The sequence below is a fragment of the Canis lupus genome, chromosome 20 (genome assembly GCF_011100685.1).
Source record: "Canis lupus familiaris isolate Mischka breed German Shepherd chromosome 20, alternate assembly UU_Cfam_GSD_1.0, whole genome shotgun sequence".
Classification (NCBI taxonomy): Eukaryota; Metazoa; Chordata; class Mammalia; order Carnivora; family Canidae; genus Canis; species Canis lupus.
The window spans coordinates 5,130,805-5,151,954 of record NC_049241.1 but is presented as its reverse complement, the minus strand read 5'-3'; the positions used below and the strand labels follow the sequence as shown (position 1 = coordinate 5,151,954).

Genomic DNA, 21,150 nt, shown 5'->3' with positions numbered 1-21,150 from the left:
AAGATGCCCTCTCTATGACCCTGCTTGTTGAAGGTCAAGTACACTATCACTCTCTGTAACCAAGGAAGCAAAATTAACATGTTCTTGCCAGCTGCTGAAGCAGTTTGTCTAATGATATGATTAACCTGCTTCTTAAGAAGGTGTACTTTGCTTTACAAAGTTCTCCTTTCACCTAGATTGTTGCCTTTGCTAAATGTGCCATCCTCCTCCCTCCTCCTCACCAGCTTCCCCTTAAAGACCACCTTTCCTGAACTGAGAGCTCCTGAGCATGTTGCCATGGAACCCAACTAACTCAAAACATTTTTAAAACTATAAGGAGTACAGAAAAGATTTGGAGAACTCAGAAGTACTGTATTCTGTATATAGCATTTCGAACTTCACAGATCATCAAACCAACATTTTTTTTTTTTTAAAGATTTTATTTATTTATGAGAATGCACAGAGAGGAGAGAGAGAGAGGCAGAGACGCAGGCAGAGGGAGAAGCAGGCTCCATGCACCAGGAGCCCGATGTGGGATTCGATCCCAGGTCTCCAGGATCGCGCCCTGGGCCAAAGGCAGGCGCCAAACCGCTGCGCCACCCAGGGATCCCCAAACCAACATTTTTAAAGATACAGTGTCTTTGCAAGTTATTAGTCTATTCAAAGGGAAGGCAACATAACAATCTATATTATATACAAAACAACCACAAGAGTAACAGCACTGGGCTCATTTAACAAATATTTTACTACATCCACCCAACATGTGCCAGGCATGTGAATTCAGGTCAGAGTTGCCTCTGCAGCCTCCCATTCTGGCAGGAAGGTGAGAACACCAGTAGCTCATGCAAATAAGGACACTGTAACTGGCTACACAAAGGCTTCAAGTCTCAGTCTCAGCCCTCCCCTAAGGCCATAGACAAAAGGGAGCTCCTAGAAGGTCACAGTTAGAGGTGGGGCTGTAACTAATACTCAGGACACCTGTCTCTAAGCCAAATGCCCTGTTTGACATGGGGCTCACTACCTGTTTTAATACCTGGACAAAGAACTAATTTGAAGTGAAAGCTGGCCAATCACCAAAAAACAAAACAAAGAAAGCCTGGAGAGGGGGATGGAGGAAAGAGGCTTTATAGATATTTACTTTTATAAAACATGAGAGGGAGGAATTGAGAGAATAATGAAATTTTAAAAAATAAGTTCAGGGATCCCTGGGTGGCGCAGCGGTTTGGCGCCTGCCTTTGGCCCAGGGTGTGATCCTGGAGACCTAGGATCGAATCCCACATCAGGCTCCCGGTGCATGGAGCCTGCTTCTCCCTCTGCCTGTGTCTCTGCCTCTCTCTCTCTATCTGTGACTATCATAAATAAATTTAAAAAATTAAAAAAAAAATAAGTTCAGTGTTATAAATGATGAATTTCTACTCCACAAGTTCATATGTGTACTAACTTAAAACAGTCTAGGTTAAAGGAATATGCCACCTATTTTTCAGATCCTAGGACCCCAACCAAAAGGGTAAAATTTTTTTTTTAATTTTTATTTATTTATGATAGTCACAGAGAGAGAGAGAGAGAGACAGAGAGGCAGAGACATAGGCAGAGGGAGAAGCAGGCTCCATGCACCGAGAGCCCGATGTGGGATTCGATCCCGGGTCTCCAGGATCGCGCCCTGGGCCAAAGGCAGGCGCTAAACCGCTGCGCCACCCAGGGATCCCTAGGGTAAAATTAATCCAGAGGAAAAAAAAGAGAGATTCTCCTTTTGAAAAAGGGAGACTAAAAGTCCCTCCACCGGAACAACTATTTAAAGCTCTAAGAAACGTAACATTCAGTAAAGCCAATAAATGAGGTGTAAAAGGAAAGATTAATATAAGGAAGCAAAAAGCTCTAAGGGTCAACTGTCGAGGTCAACAGGTCTGCTCTTATCATAAAAATTTGTTCATGCCCTCTGATCTGATGATCCTACTTTTGGGAATCTACCTTAGCCGAAATACAGAAATCCAAATTATCAAAAAAAGAAAAAAAAGAAAAAAGAAATCCAAATTATCTTATATACAGAAATGGCTTTATCAGTGTGTGCTCCTAAATTATTCTCCTAGAGAATAAAGGAATTCCCTCTCCCAAAGATCGGGATGAAGTAGAGCCTACCTTCAATTGTAGCAGCAGAAAATGCCAGATATTTGCAGGCTTAGCTTCCCTTGGAGGGCAGAGGGTCAATCAGATGTTTAAATTGAGACTCGGGGATTCCTGGGTGGCTCAGCGGTTTAGCGCCTGCCTTTGGCCCAGGGCGCGATCCTGGAGTCCCGGGATCGAGTCCCGCATCGGGCTCCCAGCATGGAGCCTGCTTCTCCCTCCTCCTGTGTCTCTGCCTCTCTCTCTCTATCATGAATAAGTAAATAAATCTTTAAAAAAATAAAAAAAATAATAAACTGAGACTCTGCAATAGAAGTGGAGCCCCGTGTCTATAGGTAGTGTCGTGGTGTGTATAGCCACAGCTTCACCAAACTGGCTCTTTAGGGAGATGTGTGTGTAGTTCCTAGCTGCAGTTACTTTTCTAGCCCTCCTGGTAACTCCGTCAAATTAATCCAATCCATCCATGTATCCTTCTTCACACATATTCTACTCAATATTTTTTAAGAAGCTCATTTTTGTTTAAATCAGCAATAGCTGGGTTTTGTTGTTATTTGCTTTGTGCACCTTGACTGGTAAAGAATGGATATATTATATTTAACCACATAAAGGTCAGAAGCAACTGAAATACCCCAAGCTAGATGTGTTACACTATGCTCCCTTGATACAATATTATGGAGCTATGAAAAATACTGGTCATGAAGGCTATGTAGCAACCTGTGGAAAGTATTTATATTTACTCCATGAAATAACATTCTGTGAAATCACTCTACTAAGTTATTGCACTAGATGACATGCATGTGAAAAAAACACACCAAAAAATGCATTTATTCATTCAACAAAGAATTTTTTTTTTTTTAAAGATTTAAGGGAGACAGCGTGTGCATGGGAAGGAGCAGAGAGGGAGGGAGAGAGAGAGAATCCCAAGCAGATTCCCCGCTGAGCAAGGAACCTGACAGCTGAGCAAGGAACCTGACACGGGGCTCGATCTCATGACCCCAAGACCACGACCTGAGCTAAAACTGAGTCAGATGCTCAGCCGACTGAGCCATCCAGGCTCCCCGCAAAAAATCTTAGTATTGACTGTTCACTGTGTTCCCGGCACTGGAAAGTATTTTATTTCATTTTATTGTTTAAAGATTTTTTTATTTATTCATGAGAGGCAGAGACATAGGCAGAGGGAGAAGCAGGCTACCTGTGGGGAGCTCAATGTGGGACTCAATTCCAGGGCCCCAGGGATCACGACCTGAGCCAAAGGCAGACACTCAACCACTGAGCCACCCAGGCATCCCTGGAAAGTGTTTTAAACACTGGGAAGACAACAGCAAATGAAACCAAGTTCCTGCTTCTCTGCAATTTATATTCTATTGTTGACAGATAAAGAAGTATATATGTTTCTTAGATAATGAGAAGCACTTTGGAGAAATGTAAGATGGATAGAGAGTGACAGGGGTCCTTTTCAAATTTTCCAGAATGTTTTTACCACTTCTATAATCAATTAAAAAAATATTTCCAAAACACTGACCTTTTAAAACCAGCAAATATTGTTAGAATTTGGTATTATGAATGATCTTATTTTCCACCCCAAGTCTGAAATAATGAATGTTCTTCATACTTTTCTTCATTTTAAAAAGAACTTTTCTACCTATTCAAGAAAATCCTTTTTTTTTTTTTTTTTTGTAAAATGAGATATAAAATTCTACTGTGAGAAGGAATTCTCCTTGCTTACTAAAGAATTACTACTGAAGATATTTTAAAACTAGGTTATATTTCTGCAACCACAACCCTAAACTGAATCATCCTGGTAGGCAGCTAGTTACAGGGAAACTCATTACACCACCTCCTGCCTGGGTGGCTTTGGACAAGTCCCTTAATTGTTCTAAGCCTTTGTTTACTCATTTGTAAAATAGAGGTTGATGCTTCTTACCTCACAGGATAATGGGAGGATTAAAATGAGGCAATAAAGCACAATGCATTATATAAATTCAGAGGATGCTATTATAATTTCCCTGAGGAAATCAAATGCGCAGAGCTAAACCTATCACCCTGAGTAAGATGTTATCTCCTCCTACAGCAGAGGTTCATTTGTTTACAGACAAAATGGTTTCATTTCTAATCCCCCCATTTCCTGTGACCAATAACAGGAGATAATCTCCAAAGTCTTTATAAAGTATGAGACACACTTCAAGGTACACACTTCAAACACAGTGAGATTTTAAGAAAGGAGATGTTTTCTAAGATAGAGTGTTACTATGCTGTCCCAAAACATGATACCACAGGAAATTACTTTGGCACAATACTTCTACATAAGGTACATCATACTTATAAGGACATCATACTTCTTCATTTTCTCCTTTTTGACAATTCCACTTGTCAACACCTTTTCTCTTACCATACTACAAGTAAGTCTAATCTTTAATCTTACTCATTATAACACTAATTTTATTCTAAGTCCACTGTCTGTATTTCATTTACAAAATAGCTTCATCTTCTTACTACTCTTAAGTCATAGCTTATTTAAGTATGTGGAATTATCTGAACTCTCCATTACATCTTCTGTGATAGCTGTGAGTGAGCATCCACATGAAATACATATTACTTTATAATAAATTGCTTCTCTTATTTCTTTTGAAAAGTTATTGTACTACACTGATTTTTTTTTTAAGATTTTATTTATTTATTCATGAGAAACACACAGAGAGAGAGGCAGAGACACAGGCAGAGGGAGAAGCAGGCTCCATGCAGGGAGCCCGACGCGGAACTCCATTCGGGGTCCCCAGGATCATGCCCTGGGCTGAAGGCGGCGCTAAAACGGTGAGCGACCCGGGTTGCCCTACACTGATTTTTTTTTTTTTGAAGTTATTTCTGTATGAATGGGTATATTTACCATGAATATCACTTTGGCATAATAAAAGTGTCAATAAGTAATACTGCAATAAAAAGGGAGTACTGGGTCTGAAGGAACTGTAAACCCCCAAAAGGAAGGGTCACGAAATATGTGCTCAATGAATGCTTGCTGGATTAACAACTGAGTTTATCAGTGGCTCAACTACTTCTTGTATATAAGGCTACATGATTGCTGTCAAAAACAACAACAACAACAACAACAACAACAACAAAAACACCTTGGAAAAGAACATTCTGCCCAGAAAGCTTTTGATTCAGTGATTCTACTTCTAGGCTAGAGAAATATACCCACATGTGATCTCAAGGAGGCATCATACACAAAGATGTTTGTTGCAGCACTATTTATGTTTGAGAAAATTTGAAAACAACCCAAAAAATGTGCTTTTACAGGAGAGTGGCTAAACAGAGCTCTTAATTTATGTAATACTTAATGACAGTATAAGAATTATATGCTTTTGAGCAACACAACTCTTGTGCACTGCTGGTAGGAATAATATGGTAGAATTACTTTGGAAATCAATCACTATATTTGAGACAAAGTGAAAAAAGCAACTTGCAGAACATCTTATCTAGTGTGATTCCATTTATGTTAAATTTAAAGACCTATATACAGCTGACCATGAAAAACATGGGTTTGAACTGTGTGAGTACACTTACATACAGATATTTTTTCAATAAATGCAATGGGGTACTATAAACATATTTTTTCTCCTTTATGATTTTCTTTTTTGAAGATTTATTTATTATAGAGAGAGTGAGCAGGGGGAGGGTCAGAGGGAGAGAAATTGAAGCAGGCTCCCCACTGAGCACTGAACCTGACATGGGGTGATCCCTGAGATCATGATCTAAGCCACTCAGGCGCCCTTTCCTTATGATTTTTTTTTTAAGATTTTATTTATTTATTCATGATAGACATAGAGAGAGGCAGAGACACAGGCAGAGGGAGAAGCAGGCTCCATGCCAGGAGCCCGATGCGGGACTCGATCCCGGGACTCCAGGATCATGCCCTGGGCCAAAGGCAGGCGCTAAACCGCTGAGCCACCCAGGGATCCCCTCCTTATGATTTTCTTAACATTTTCTTTTCCCTAAATTACTTTCCTTAAGAACATGATATACAATACATACAACATACAAAATATGTATTAATTAACTGTTACATGTTACCAATAAGGCTTTCAGTCAACGCTAGGCTATAAGTAGTTGTTTTTTGGGAGTCAAAAATTATACATGGACTTTCAGCTATGTAGAGGTCAGTGTAGCTCCCATAGTCTCCATGTTGTTTAAGGGTCAAATATATTTCTGTAGGTATATATACATGAACATAAATACTTAGGAAAAAAGCCTGGAAAGTAACACAACAAGCTTAAACAAATTTCAAGAACTGTTATCATACAACCAGATTTTTTTTTTTACAACCAGATTTTCTAATTATATTGAGATAATGAAGTTTAAAAAAATAAGCAAAAGCAAAAAAAAAAAAAGCAGCCCCCTGTCAGGCTCTCTGTTCAGTGAGGAATCTGCTTCTCCCTCCCCTCTGCCTCTCCCCCCCTTGTGCTTGCTTGCTCTCTCAAGTAAATAAATAAAATCTTCGAAAAAATTATGAAAAAGTAATTATAAAAGTAAAACCTAGAGCTATGAAACTGCTAAAGAAAACACAAGAGAAAATCTTTGTCATCTTGAGTTAGGTAAAGATTTTGAAATGACATCAAAAAAGCATGATTCATAAAATAAAAAATTGATACATAAGACTTCATCCAAATAAAAAATTTGTGTTCTTCAAAAGACACCGTTAAGAGAATGAAATGGTAAACCACAGACCATGAGGAAATATTTGGAAACCATGTTTCTGCTAAAGGACATATACTCAGAATACATATAGAACTTGCAAAATTTAATAATAAGAAAATGAACAACAAAAAAAAAACTGGCAAAGATTTCAACAGATGACAAATGATATATGAATGGCAAATACACATATGAAAGATATTCAACATTAGTCATTAGAGAAATGCAAAGCAAAACCACAATGAGGAACCAGAAGACATCTACCAGAATACCTAACATTAAAAAGACTGACCATACCAAGTGTTGGCAAAGTTGCAGAGCACCTAGAACTCTTGTATACAGCTGGTAGGAATATAACACAGTACAACTACTTTGGAAATCAATTGGGCAGTTTCTTAAAAATTACCATATATGACCAAGCAAGTACACTCCTAGCTATCTACCCAAGAAAAATGAAAGCCTATGTTCTCATGAGCATTTGCACAGAAATGTTCATAACATTTTTACTTGTAGTCGTCAAAAAAGGTACACAGCTCAAACGTCTATCCATTTAGGATAAAACTGTTTATCAGGGCATCTGGGTGGCTCAGTCAGTTAAGTGTCTGACTTATGATTTTGGCTGAGATCATGATCTTGAGGTCATGAGACTGAGCCCTGCATCAGGCTTCACACTCAGTGGGGAGTCTGCCTGAGATTCCCTCCCTCTTCCTCTGCCCATCCCCCACTTATGCATGCATGGGTGTACACACACCCCTGAAATAAATTAATAAATTTTTTAAAGTTTTAAAATTTATTCATTCATGAGAGATACGGGGAGAGAGAGAGAGAGAGAGAGAGAGAGAGACAGACAGACATAGGTAGAGGGAAAAGCAGGGTCCTCGCAGGGAGCCCCATGTGGGACTCGATCCCTGCACCTGGGATCATGCCCCGAGCCAAAGGCAGATGCTCAACTGCTGAGTCACCCAGGCATCCCAATAAATCTTTTTTAAAAAGATGTTTATCCATTCAGGATAAAAAACAACTTGCAGCATATCCATATAATGGATATACCATAAAAAATGAATGAACTACTGATACACATAAAACATGGATAAGTCTGGAAATGATGCTGAATTAAAGAAGCCAGACAATAGAGTACACACTGTATGATTTCCTTCATAGAAAATTCTAAAAGGTGCATATCAATCTAAAACAATAGGAAGATAATCACTGCTGTCTGGAAGTGGATAGGGCTAGAGCTCTACTCAGAAGATAGTAGAGTTAAATTAATTTAAAAAAAAAGAAATAAAGGAACTAAAAGAAACAAAAGAACTTGGATAAAACAGCAACTATGTAAGAAGCAAAGAAAACTAAAAAGAGCAAAAAAAAACTGCAATTAACACCCTCAGATAAACAGGACAAGCTATTGCATTCCTTGAGACAATAAAAAGCTGCCATACTGTTCCATCTGGTTCTCCCCGCCCCTGAGGCAGGTTACAGCAGCTCGGCGGCCCAGCCTGGCAAAGGCTCAGTCTGCTTGCCCCTGCCCGCCAGGAAGCCCAAAAGGTCAGCTCCACTAGAGGGGCTCCACTAGAGGGGCGGAGCTACAGGACCCCCGGGGATCAGGGAGGTTATCAGCTAAACCCACAGTGGAAACGAAGCCAAAAGGCCAGGAAAGCATAAACTTTCAGACAAAAAAGGTGCAGAAAGGGGGAAAAAAGAGGAGCAAAGGGAGAAGTATCTAACCAGGAAACAAAAGACGGTTTTCCCATAGAAAACAGAGAAACTAAAAATGAAAACAGTCCAGCCTCTGATGAAGCAGGAGAGGCCAACTCCGATTAATACCATATAACTCATCTTATCAGGGGTCCGTCTCCCTTCTTGTACAACCCAGAGGAATATTTTTATCAACTATTTTGCAGACACAAGTGTCTTCAGTAGCTCTAGTAATGCTTTTAAGAAAGGAATCCCACCTCATCTTATTTTTAAAGTGTAAATGACTTTTTTTTAAAAGGTAAAATCGCTTGCTTTCTTGCCCATTCATTCATTCATTCATTCATTCAACCAGAAAAGTGAGATGTTGAATGTGCAAGGCTTTTAAGTGTCAGCTTAACCTTCCACAGATGGGAGGTAGTTTTTATATATCTTATTACACAAAACACACTGAATGGCAATGTGGAGTTACACCTGTATATTTACTATTCCTTGAACATTTTACCCTTACTTCTGTTCCCATGTTGTTTTTATTAGAATTGTTTTCTAAAGAAAACTCTTTGATCTTGGCTCTCCCTGTCAGAACCACTTGTACTCTGAAACATCTTTGGGTAGTGCTAGTCCAGTTTCCCTGGTAACTTTGTTAATATGCTGTGAAAGATTGAAAATGTATGTATATGACATTAAATTGCGAATTAGTGGGATTTATGATGTAACATCTTATCAACATTTGAAGATACTGGTACTTGATATCCTTTTAAAGAAAATTTACTTTCAAATTTTAAGCTGGAACAACTGCTTAGAAAAGAATCTGGCTTTTTAGATATTCAGTACATATCTTAAGAACTGTGTACTAATTGAAATATCTGAATACTGATCTTTAAAACAAACTGAAAAAAAGTTGAAGGAACAGTACAACAGCAGCAGCAGGAGGAGCTGGGGTGTTTACTTTTTTTTTTTTTTTGCTACGATAGATTTACTATGTGCCATGTTTTACATGTATTAACTCATTTAATTCTCACAGTAATCTTCTATAAAGTAAATATAAACATTAACCCCATTTGACAAGTGAAAAACTGGCACAGCAAAATTAAATGACATGCTCAGGCAATTGATAAAGGCTGAAGACAGATGTAAATCAGGAACTATTCCTAAAGTAGGCATGGTTGGAAATAGAAAAGATAAGTAATTGGAAAGGTTAGTTCAAGAGATCCAAAATCTAATTAATTAGTTCTAGAAAGAAACTAGAAAAATTCTGAGGGAAGAAATTATCTGAGAACTAGCATACAACAACTTCCTAGGGACACCTGGGTGGCTCAGTTGGTTAATTCGGCTCAAGTTATGATCTCAGGATGCTGGGATGGAGCCCCAAGTTGGGCCCCCTGCTCAGTGGGGAGTCTGCTTCTTTCTCTCCTTCTGCCCTCCACTCATGCTTATTATTCTCTAATAAATCTTAAAAAACAAACAACAAAAAACTAAAACAACAATTTCCTAGATTGAAAGGACTTTCTGAGTACCAGTACTATATATGAAAGGGTAAGTATAAAAAAAAAAAAAGGGTAAGTATACTAAATAAAAGATAATGTGAAATTTCAGAACAACAGGGATGAAGAAAAAAATCTTAACAGGGGTAGAGGGGAGTATAAAAGCAAGGGAGAATGAAAGAGAAAGAAACAGAGAGAAAAGGAGGGGGAGGGAGAGAGAGGTCACCTACAAGGATCAAGAGTACAAACAGCCTTCTCAAAACCAACACTCCAAACTAGAAGACAATAAAATGATGCCTCAAATTCTGAAGTAAAATTATTTTCTAAAAACTTATATTTCTATTCCTAGTCAAACTATCAATCATGTGGGTGTAAATGAGACATGTTTAGATATATGACCCTTGCACATGCAGCAGTTAAGAGCATCAACTCCAGTTGAAAATCTACGTTTAATTTTGATTCCTTCAATATTTAACTAATAGCCTACAGCCAACCCAAAGCCTCAATGATAACATAAACAGCTAATTAACATATTTTATATGTTGTATGTATTATATATACTATTCTTACAACAAAGTAAGCTAGAAAAAATAACATGTTATTAAGAAAATCATAAGGAAGGGGGTGCCTGGCTGGTTCATTTGGAAGAGGATGTGACTCTTGATCTTAGAGTTGGGAGTTTGAGCCCCATGGTGATGTATAGAGATTACTTGGAAAAAAACAAAACCTTAAAAAATAAAAAAATATTTAAAAAAAAATCAAGAGAAAATACATTTACAGTACTGTATTTATTGGAAAAAAAAAAATCTGCCTAAGTGGACCTGATCAGTTCAAGGGTCAACTGTATAAGATCTAAAAAGAATTAACCTCTGATATACTCATTCCTAGGAAGCTACTGGAGCATATTATTTCCATTTTTTTTAAAGAAAAAAACCATGGAGCTAAGGAAACAAAGACTCCAAAACAAGAGAGAAGTCAAGAATGACAGCTGTGCAGCAGGCCCAAAAAGCAATCAGTAAGTACTGCAGCAGGTCAGAGGGCTTTAGAAGGAATGTTTTTATTAAAAAAAAAAAAAAAAAAAGAAAAAAGGGAAACTGAAAATTCCTGTGATGTATTTGTATGGAAAACAGGGTTTTACAATTTATTGGAGACACTAGGAAATATTTGTACTAGTGTCATAATTGGGTAACAGAACATTAGTTAATGCAAAGAGGATATATAATTTAACGAGAGAATGAAGGGAGGAGAGATGGGAATGGGAGGTGCTGAATGAAAACTAAAATCCCTTCATCCATATTGGTAAGTCAAAAAATATCTAATCCTAGAAATGAAAGTAGAAACATTACTACTGATTTTGCAGAAATAAAATGGATTGTAAATGAGTACTATGAATAACTGCATGCCAACAACCTGGGCAACTTGGATGAAATGGATAAATTCCTACAATCACACAACCCTATCAACTTTGAATCATGAAGAAATAGAAAATGTGAACAGATCTATAACTAATCAGAAGAATAATTAAGCAATGCCCCCTCAAGAAATAAATAAATAACAATAAAATAAATAACATAAAAAAGCCCTGGACCAGTCCTGGTGAATTCTAGTAAACATTTAAAGGAGAATTAACAACAATCATTCTCAAAATCTTCCAAAAAACTGTAGAGTAAGGAATAATCCCAAACTCATTCTATGAGGCTAGCGTTAGACACTACAAGAAAAGTAAACAGCTCAGTATCCCTTATGAATACCAATGCAAAATTCCTCAACAAAAACTCCTATAACAAAATGGTACCAAATAGATATTAGCAGCATGGTAAAAAATACTCCACATCATGACCAAATGGGATTTATTTCTGTAATGCAAGGATGGTCTGACATACAAAAATTAATCAATGCAATACACTGCATTAACAGAATGAAAGAGAAAAAACACATGATAATCTCAACTGATAGAGACAAAGCATTTGACAAGATTAAACATTCCTTCACAATAAGAACATCCAGCAAAGCAGGAACAGAAGGAAACTATCTTAATATAATTAAGGTCAAATGTGAAAAAACTCACAGCTAATATAATATTCTGTGATCAAACACTGAAAAATTTTCCTCCAAGATCAGGAAGACAAGGATGTCTTCCCTCACTTCTACTAAATTATATTGGAAGTTCTGGCCAGAGCGGTTAAGCAAGAAAAATAAACATAAGGCACCCACATAGGAAAAAAGTAAGTAAAATTATCTCTATTCACAGATGACATGATCTTCCCCATAGAAAATCCGAAAGGTTACAGACACACACAAACTGTTAGAACTAATAATTCACTAAACTTGGAAGATACAAAATCAACACATAAAAATCAGTTGCATTTCTATATACTAACAATGAACAATGATAAAAGGAAATTAAGAAAACAATTCTATTAGCATAAAAGAACAAAATGCTTAAAAATAAACTTACCCAAGGAAGTAAAAGACTTAAACATTAAAAACTACAAAATATAGCTGAAAGAAATTAAATACATAAATAAATGGAAGACATTTTTAAGATGCCAATACTACCCAAAACCATTTACAGATTCAAGGTAATCCCTATGAGATTCAAATTTCAACAATGTTTTTTATAGAAATAGAAAAACCTACCCTAACTTTCATACGGAATGTTAAGGGACCCATATAGCTAAAACAGTCTCGAAAAATCAGAACAAAGTTTAGGGTCTCACACTTCCTGACTCCAAAACTTACTGCAAAGCTAAGGTAATCAATTCTGTATGGTAGTGGGATAAAAACAAACATACAGACTAGTGGAACAGAACAGAGAACTCAGATCCTTGAGGATATTATGCTACAACTAAGCCAGTTACAAAAAGACAAGTTCCTTATGATTCCACTTATGTGAAATTCCACTTATATGAAGTATAAAAAATAGTCAAATTCATAGAAAGAATGATGGCTGCCAGGGGCTGGGAAGAAGGAAAATGGATAGTTGTTTAGTGGAGTTTAAGTTTTATAGAGTTTAGGTTTCATAAAATAAAAAGTTGTGGAGCTCTACTGCACAACAATGTAAATATACTTAACACGGTGGTAAATTTTATGTTATATGGTTTTTACCATAATTAAAAAAAATAGACAACCCAAAAATAAATACTTGACTATATCAAATGATTTTCAAAAAGAATGCTAAGACCATTCAATGGGGGGAAAGGACAGTTTTTTTCAACAAATGGTGCCAAGAAAATTGGATATCCACTAATGGAAGAATGAAGTTAAACCCTTACATTATTCCATATACAAATGGATCATAACCTAAGAAGAGCCAAAACTATGGAACTCTTAGTAAAAATAGGGGAAAAGCAGGACACTGAATTCGGCAACAATATCATGGATAAAACACCAAAGGCACAGGCAACAAAAGAAAAAAAATGGATAAAGCTGAACTTCATCAAAACTAAAAGCTTTTTTTGCATCAAAGGGCACTACTAAGAGAATGAAAACACAACTCAAGAATGGGAGAAACTATCTGTAAAGCTTATCTCTGATGAGTTTTATTACTCAGAATATGTAAAGAATTCCTACAATGGGGCACCTGGGTGGCTTAGTAGTTGAGCATCTGCCTTTGGCTCAGAGTATGATCTCAAGGTCTTAGGATCAAGTCCCAAATCAGGCTCCCTGCAGGGACCCTGCTTCTCCCTCTGCCTATGTCTCTGCCTCTCTCTGGGTCTCTCATGAATGAATAAAATCTTTAAAAAAAAAAAAAAAAAAAAAAAAAAAAGAACTCCTACAATTAATAAGAACAAAACAACTCCATTAAAAAATGGGCAAAGGTCTTTATTAAAGAGGATCTCTAAAAAAAAAAAAAATAAAGAGGATCTCTAAAGCTGATATACAAACGGCCAATAACCACATGAAAAACTTCAACATCACTGATTATTTGGGATATGTAAATCAAAACCAAAATGAAATATCATTTCATACTCATTACGATGGCAATTATAAAAAAGAAAGCAGAAAATACCAAGTGTTTGGGAGAATGGGGAGAGATTGGAACCCTGTGCACTGTATAGAAATACAAAATGGTGCAGCTGCTAAGGAAAAGAGTATGGTGGTTCTTCAACAAATTAAACAGAGAATTACCATATGATCCAGCAATTCCACGTCTGGGTATGGACCCACCAAAACTGAAATCATGGATTTGAAGAGGTATTTGTACACACATATTCATAGCTGCATGATTCATAGTAGCCTAGAGGTGGATGCAATCCAAGTGTTCAAGGATGGATGAACTGATAAACAAAATGTAATATATATACACAATGGAGTATTTTTCAGCCTTTTTAAAAAAGGAAGATGAGACACCTAGATGGCTCAGCGGTTAAGCGTCTGCCTTCAGCTCAGGGGGTGTTCCTGGGACCCAGGATCGAGTCCCACATCAGGCTCCTAGCAGGATGCCTGCTTCTTCCTCTGCCTGTGTCTCTGCCTCTCTCTCTCTCTCTGTGTCTCTCATGAATAAATAATTAAAATCTTTAAAAAAAATTTAAAAAATTTAAAAATTATCTTTTTTTTTTTTAAGATTTTAATTATTTATTCATGAGAGACACAGAGAGAGAGGCAGAGACACAGGCAGAGGGAGAAGCAGGCTCCATGCAGGGAGCCTGATGCGGGACTCAATCCCCAGACTCCAGGGTCATGCCCTGGGCTGAAGGCAGGCGTTAAACTGCTGAGCCACCCAAGGATCCCCTAATTTTTTTTTAAAGTAACCTATGCCCAACATAGAATTTGTGCTCATTGTCCTGAGATTAACAGATGCATGTTCTACCAACTGAGCCAGTCAGGCACCCCTAAAAAGGATAGAACATGAATGAACTTTGAGGATATTATACTAAATGAAACAAGCCTATCAAGGAGGACATATATTGTATGATTCTACTTATATGAGGTACCTAGAGTAGTCAAATTCATAGAGAAAAAATAGTGGTTGCTGAGGCAAAGGCAGGGAGGGAATGGCAGATAGTGTTAAGGAGTACAGAGCTTCTGTGAAGATAAAGTTCTGGAGATGGATAGTGGTGATGGTTGCAGAATAATGTGAATGTGAACTTAAATACCACAGAACTGGACACTAAAAAATGGTTATAATGATGAGTTTGATATTTTACTACAACACAGAACAGAAAAACTTCTCACAAAGGACAGTATCTTACACTGATTAAAAAAACACAAAAAAGGGCAGGGAAAGCCTATTTTTAGAAATAAGGAGTTAAATACCAGAAGAAATCAAATTGAGAGAGGGAGACTTAAGGTTATTTTTAGAAATAAGGCGTTAAATACCAGAAGAAATCAAATTGAGAGAGGGAGACTTAGGGTTAGGAAGGGGTAGAGGTGGTTCAGGAGCCTGCTGTTTCCTATTTCAAGCTGAACTTAGTGTTGGCCAACTTTCAAATCTATGTATATGTACTACATGTTGACATGAAAATTAAACCTTAAATGTCCCGTTTGTAAGATGCAAGAATAACAGAATTTAATGTAATGAGTTGGTCTTTTGAGGACACTGGAAACTTGAAACCTGAGCAATGACTTTGCTTTTCCTACTTGAGGGTGTAGCTTTGCCAATACAGAGTTTTATTCAATAACTGGGAGAGCTCTGTGTTTTTAAACATTTCCTTACATGGAAGTGTTGTTTTCTCCAATGGTGATGCAAGCCCTGCTGATAAAAAGAAATAATGGGGTCGTAGGAATTTGGCTGTCCTGTGGTGACAGGACCTTCCTATTCAAAGAGCATCTGATGGCCTCTGAGAGCCCCTGAGACAGCCCGGGGCCCAGGAAAAGCCTTGCCAAGATCTGTGAAGCCACCTCCCTTCCACTGGGTAAACACATTCAACTTACAGTTTGGGTGCATGAATGGTCTCTTTCTGCCAACCAGTAAGTAACTCAAAATGCTCCAGCAAGTTAACTCCTAAATTTCTCTGGCTCAAAACATTGAATTAAAAAGTGTCTTTATTACATGTAGGCAATATGAAGAAATACAGAGTCTCTGTGTTTGTGTGTTTTATATTTCCAGCTATAGAAGGAAATCTTAAATGCTTAGAAAATACTGAAGCCCTTTCAAAACTCCATTTATTCAATATATGAAAAATAAAACTAATGCTACTGTTAGATCTGATTCAATTTTCCACTGCTAAAATTACAAATTCTCAACTGTCAACTATTCCTTTAAAAAAAAAATAACCATATCAAGGGTGCCCGAATGGCTCAGTTGATTGTCTGACTCTTTGATATCGGCTCAGGTCATCCCAGGGTTGTAGGATCAAGCCCCCAAGTTGGGCCCTGCGCTCAGCATGGAGTCACATGGAGTCTGCTTGTCCCTCTTCCTCTGCTCCTCCCCTCTCATCTCTCTCTAAAATCAATCAATCAATCAATCAATCAACCAACCTTAAAAATTAACCATATTACTCTTTATCAAGTTTCATAGTCAACTTCATAGCACAAAGATTTTGCAGAAGCTTGAATTTAGCCACCCTTCTGACACTCTGATCATGGAATCAATAATTATGTTGAACTGTTTAAATAAGAGAGTTACAATTTAAACTTGGAAAATAAAGTATAAAGACAATTGCCTATAACCTGGAAAACTAAAAACACTACTAGTATTTAGGATATTTTTAAAAAATGAACTTACTGGACAGTAATTAAAGGCCTGGGTTCTAATGTCACTTACATACGGGTTTGAAACCTGGCAAAGTAATCCCATCTTTCTACCTCTCAGTTTCCTCTTATTTAAAGTGGGGAAAGTGGGACACCTGGGTGGCTCAGTGGTTGAGCATCTGTCTGCCTTCAGCTTGGGGCATGATTCCAGGGTTCTGAGATCGAGTCATTCCCTCTTCGCACCTTTGCGGGGAGCCTGCTTCTCCTGCCTGTGTCTCTGCCCCTTTCTGAGGAAGGGAGGTAGGGAGGGACGGAGAAGGGAAGGGAGGAAGAGAGGAAGGGAGGAAGGAAGGAAAGTCATACTTTCCTTGTAGTGTTAATGGAACTATTGAATTAGATGACAAGCTTAGCATAATACTTGACACACTGTAGTATCACAGTACATGGAAATATTTGGTATAAATATTTTACAAAATTGGAATCAAACTGTATATATGTTTTTTTTTTTTTTTTAATTTTTATTTTATGATAGTCACAGAGAGAGAGAGAGAGAGAGAGAGAGGCAGAGACACAGGCAGAGGGAGAAGCAGGCTCCATGCACCGGGAGCCCGACGTGGGATTCGATCCCGGGTCTCCAGGATCGTGCCCTGGGCCAAAGGCAGGCGCCAAACCGCTGCGCCACCCAGGGATCCCTATATGTTTTTTTTTAATGCATAGTTTATTGTGTATGTAAATCTTCCTTTACTATTTTGGAAAGTACCTAATTCTAATTAGTAAGTGAAACTTGTCACACACCCCTTAGGTTTCTGCCCCCCCCCCCATTTCTTTTTATTCTTTTATCTTGGAAAATACTTTCTAACTTTGGCAGTGGCATCTGGTTGCTTATGCACTATTTTTTTTTAAGTTTTATTTTTTTTAAAGATCTTATGTATTTGACAGAGGGAGAGCACAAGCAGGGGGAGCAGCAAAGGAGAAGCAGGCTCCCCACTGAGCAGTAAGCCCAACTCAGGGCTCAATCCCAGGACCCTGGGGTCATGATCAGAGCTAAAGGCAGCTGCTTAACCAAATGAGCCACTCAGGTGCCCCAAAGAGTTTTATTTTTATTATTATTTTTAAAAGATTTAATTTATTTATTTGAGAAAGAGAGAGCACAAGTAGGGATCGGGGAGGGAGAGAGGGAGAGGGAGAGGGAAAAGTAGATTCCCCACTAAGCAGGGAGCCTGATGCTGGGCTTGATTCCAGACCTGAGACAAAGGCAGACGCTTAACTGACTGAAACACCCAGGCACCCCTAAAAAGTTTTATTGAGATATAAGTCACCTATCATAAAATCTACACATGTAAAGTATACAATTAAGTAGTTTTTAGCATATTCACAGATATATGCAACGATCACCACACTCAATTTTAGAACATTTCATTACCTCAGAAAGAAATCTCTTTAGGTATCACCTCCAATACAAAGCCCTAACCAACCACTAATCTAGATTCCATTTCTGTAGATTTCTCTATTCTGGACATTTCATATGAATGGAATAATATACTATGTGGTGTTTTGTGACTGGCTTCTTCACTTAATGTCAAGGTTCACCCATGCTGTAACATTAGTCAGTACCTCATTACTTTTTACGGTTGAATAATATTCTATGTATACAACATACTTTGTTAACCATTTGTCAGGTGATAGATGTTGGCTGTTTCTACCTTTTGGCCACTTTTAATAACACTGCTATAAGTACTCGTGCATAAGTTTTTGTGCGGACATGTTTTCATTTCTCTTGGGTATATAGCTGACCCTTGAACAATATAGGTTTGAACTGCATGGTTCACTTGTGCACAGATTATTTTCTATAAATACTTTGGCAAAGTTTTTGGAGATTTGTGACAATTTGAAAAAACTCAGAGATGAAATGAATAGCTTAGAAATACTGAAAAAAAAAAAAAAGAGAGACAAACTCCGGTACTATTGTAAACATACAGTATTTAATACACATAAAAAATATGCTAACTGTTTATGTTGTTGGTAGACTTCCAGGCAATATAGTAGGCTATTAGTAGTTAAGTTCTGGGGAGTCAAAGTTATACACAGATTTTTGGTTGTATAGTAGTTGGCACCCCAACCTCAGTGTTATTCAAGGGTCAACAGTACACCTAAGAATGGAATTGCTGGGTCATGTGGTAACTCTATGTTTAATTTTTTTTTTTTTTAGATTTTATTTATTTATTCATGAGAGAGAGAGAGAGACATAGGCAGATGGAGAAGCAGGCTCTATGTACAGAGCCTGATGTAGGACTTGATCCCAGGACTCCAGGATCATGCCCTGAGCTGAAGGCAGACGCTTAACCGCCGAGCCACCCAGGTGTCCCTATGTTTAACTTTTAGAGGAACAGCCAGACTGTTTTCTAAAGTGGCTGTATCATTTCACATTCCCATCAGCAATGTAGGAAGTTTCCAATTTTCCACATCCTCACCAACACTTGCTACCTGACTTTTTATTTCTAGTCATTCTAGTGGGTGCAAAATGGTATTTCATTAGTTTTACTTAGAGTGGAAATTAATGAACGGACAATTCAAAAACAATTAAGAAAAATCAATGAAACCAAAAAGTGGTTGTTTGAAAAGATCAACAAACTGAGATAACTTAAGTTAGGCTGATCAAGAAAAAGAAAGATTAAAAATTACTAGAATCAGAAATGAATGAAAAGAAATTGCTACTGAATTTAGAGAAATAAAAAGGATTATAAAGGAATTCTGTACATAATTGTATGCCAACATATCATCACTTAGATGAAATGAGTAAATTCTCAAAAAGACACAAACTACTAACCTAAGAGTAAACAAACAATATAAATAGACCTATAACAAGTGAAAAAGACTGAATTAGTAACCAAAAAACTATCGTCAAAGAAAAGCCCAAGTCCAGATGGCTTCACTGCTGAATTCTACCACATATTTAAAAAAGAATTAACACTAATTCTTCATAAACAATTCCAGAAAACAGAGAGGTCGCACAATTTGCAGGTGGCAGGGCCAGGATTCAAATCTAGGCTATCTGACTCTATATACTCTTGACCACTATATTAAACTGCCTCTCTGAATAATCGAATAAATTTGAGAACATCATAAGACATCAAGTTGTTACTTTGTATTATCTGACTTTCATAGTTTACCTTAGTATTTATGACTAATCTGGTCTAGAGAGAAAAAAATTGATCTGGGGACCTGAGAGAAAATCATTTATACGATGGACATTGTTGCTTTATCTCATTCATGGAGCAAAAGCATGGTACCTACTAAAGCTCCTTATACATTTTTAATTCCATGACTTCTCACAACAATGCCATAAGATAGACAGGTTAACTATTATTACTCCCATTTTCTAGATGAGGAAACTGAGGAGCAAGGTGGTCACCCAGATAGCATATGGCGGGGCCTGAATTTAAATTCCAATCTGGGGGTGCTTGGGGGCTCAGTTGGTTAAGTGTCTGCCTTCATTCCACTAAGGTCATGATCCCAGGGTTCTGGTTCTATCTCTGCTCCTGCCCCTGCTTTTGCTCTCTCTCTTGTTCATTTTCTCTCTCAAATAAAATCTTAAAGAAAAAAAAAAAATCCCAATCTGTCTGGTCCCTGCAGATCTTCTTTTCTACTATGGAAAGCCTGCCTGTCTTTGTGTATCCTCTCCTCTGGCATGGCCTGTCTCACGCTTGACCTCCTTGATTAAGAGCTCTTGGTAAGCAGACACCCTGGCCTGTTATTTACCTGTGTGCCCTCACTGGTAGACAGGCAGAGAACGGGTGTGTTCCTTCACTGTCTGCTGACTGAATAAACAACTATCCAAAAAGTGACTGTTAATAACTCCTCAATTTAGATACTTCATTCCCATTCAATTACTACTTAGCATTGAAGTGATAAACTGCAGGCTCTCTTACTCTTGTAGCCCATTTAATATTACATATGTAGTTATTATATGTAGTTTACTAAACTCAAAATTTCCAAAAAACAAGAATTTTAAAGAACATACACTTATCCCTTGAATTAAAAGCAAGGAAATCTGGGGAATATTTTAAATAAGGTTACTTTTACACTCCTAATTAAGAATGCCTTCTATTATTTTGGAAGTATTCTAAAAATGCACTCGTTATGGGAAACAATAGTTAACAACAGTTAACAATAGTCTTCTAAAAATGCACTTGTCATGGGAAACAATAATATACACTAAGTTAATATGTGATATTCCATTTCCTGAATGAAATAAGATAATTTGGCAGAAAATTTTAGCTAGCAAACTTTCTGACTGCATATACAAACTTAGATTAACCTATAAATTACTATAGATTACTACAAGAAGTTCCTATACTAATCTCTTCTAAAGAATTAATGAGGACCTCTTAGGGCAGTGATGCATCAGTTTCCAAGTTAGCTTTAACTGAAAACTGTATCAAATGAAAAATAACCCTAACTCTTAAACCAACAATGATTTCCAAGGTAATTATTCCTACCACAAACTAAAGCAACACATAAACACAAGCACCTTAAACTTAATACTTTC

At 37.4% G+C, this 21,150-nt stretch overlaps 1 protein-coding gene across 9 annotated transcripts in view; it reads right to left on the bottom strand.

Moving 5' to 3' along the window:
- Window positions 1-21,150, bottom strand: part of NR2C2 (nuclear receptor subfamily 2 group C member 2) — a 97,937-nt gene that overhangs the window by 61,692 nt on the left and 15,095 nt on the right. The gene's annotated exons all lie outside the window — the stretch shown is intronic.